Below are 1928 nucleotides of genomic sequence, written 5' to 3'. Positions count from 1 at the left end.
TTTAAATTTTCAGAACCACAGGCAAAATAAAGTCACGATAAATCTTCATCACATAATTGTGCTAGTGAATTCTGAACATTCTTGATTAATGTAAATACTGTTTTATACTTCACAGAGTAACACATGAGCTGATTCTCAAAATCCCCAACTGGTGTATCAATAATTACCCACCACTTTTACAAATTAAATAGTGATACTGGCATTAGACCGCACGGAACTAATACTGACTGCAAGTTAAGACGGTTTGTAGAAGTAATCACTGACTAGATTCAAACAATGGAGGCTGAATAGGTTTTTGTATTGATCATAATTGTAGTGTCACCCCGGTTATATCACTGTGAGACACGTTGTGTCAAATACTATGACAGACTGTAAACTGTAAAATGCAGAGAATTTCATCACTTCCTAGAAAGCAGTGATTCAGACTCCTCTAAAAATGATTTGGTACATTATTTCAGCTTTTACGATTCATTGTATTTTGAAAGCTTGGAATACTTTTACAGGTTTGGTCTGCATTTAACTTGACAATCAAAACGAAGAAGGTAGAAAAATACATTTGTACAAACTAGCGCAACTGGATTGCGTTTAAATTGCATCTCACATTATTTCTCGCTCCTGCCATGGTAGAAATCACCAATTTGAGATAAGCACTTGTCAGTGGTTAATGTATGAGGATGTCGCTGTGCACAACACTGTGACCCACTGTAGTATCACAATGATGTAGACCAGTACACTCATTCTCTGTTCTTTACTCAAGGTCTCAATTTTCATTTGAAAGAGCCATTTCGTACTGATCATGTTTAGAATTAATGCTATAGTTGACATAACAATTAGTGGTCATTTCCTGAGCTGTCAGATATATTAAAACTAACATTTGGTCCGAGCATTTAATTGATGGAAGTGTTAGCAGTACATATGAGATGCCCAAAATATTGTCCCATTGTGTCACCAGTTTGCTAGTTTAAATGGTACATTTCCTCTTTGATAGTTTTGTAAGAGGCAGCCTGAGGTCTGCTTCAGATCGCAGTCGGTATAATTGCGTTTAAAACTCGTACTGACCATCAGTTTATGATGGAATTGACAAAATGTTCCCTCGAGCTGTTTTTGAACGGGTCCAGCCTGGTTCCTCTCGCTGTGGTCTCTTGCACAGTAATAGATGGCGGTGTCTTCGATCTTTAGTTCTCCATGTCCAACGCGAAAATGTTGTTTGAAGTGTCTTTGGACGCAGTAAATCGACCCTTAATCGCTGGTGCATAGTTATTGTCCGATGAATTATAGTAGTATAGCAGCCACTCCAGACTCTGTCCGGGAACCTGTCGCACCCAGCTCATGGTGTAGTTGCTAAGATCGAACCCGCTGGTTTTACAGGTCAGTTTCAGGCTGCTTGCGGGACGGCCAGTCTCTGCCTCTGGCTGGGTCAAAATAACCCCCGACTGGACACCTTTAAAAAAGAAAACAAATAAACCATGAGCATTAATGCTGATGAAATGATGCCTGAGTCTTTTACATTCTTGCCGTAGACTAACATTGAGACAGTCACAAAGAGAGACTTGAACAAAAAACACTCACATGATAAGAAAGTCAGTAACAAACTGAGAAAAATTGTCGACACAATCATTCTGTTAACTTGTGGGAAGCCGTTCTATCAAGATCTTTCTAAACAAAGCCGACCCAGGAGTGTTAAATAACAGTCCAGTGACCAGGATTTATATGGCCATCGGAAGGGGCAGACTTACAGTTTCCGCATGTTGGTTTCCTGCTGGAGGCTCAGACTGGTTCCTGGTATCAGCTTGTACAGCCCGAACACATGGGATCATGTCTTTACATGAGGTTCTGCTTAAACATGGACACATACACATCTTGGGATATTTGTTTTGCTGAATAGCTTCTTTGGAAGTAAATTTGAGTAGCTTCAGGTCTGTTTCACA

The 1928-nt window shown here is 39.8% G+C and overlaps 1 pseudogene; it reads right to left on the bottom strand.

The window, feature by feature from the left end:
* Positions 1-1059: 1059 nt before the first annotated feature.
* Positions 1060-1657, bottom strand: LOC122546249 (annotated as a pseudogene).
* Between the last annotated feature and the right edge of the window lie 271 nt (positions 1658-1928).

This window comes from Chiloscyllium plagiosum, unplaced genomic scaffold (assembly GCF_004010195.1).
Source record: "Chiloscyllium plagiosum isolate BGI_BamShark_2017 unplaced genomic scaffold, ASM401019v2 scaf_92806, whole genome shotgun sequence".
In the NCBI taxonomy this organism is placed as follows: domain Eukaryota; kingdom Metazoa; phylum Chordata; class Chondrichthyes; order Orectolobiformes; family Hemiscylliidae; genus Chiloscyllium; species Chiloscyllium plagiosum.
The sequence above is the reverse complement of the archived record's forward strand: the minus strand, read 5'-3'. Positions and strand labels throughout refer to the sequence as shown.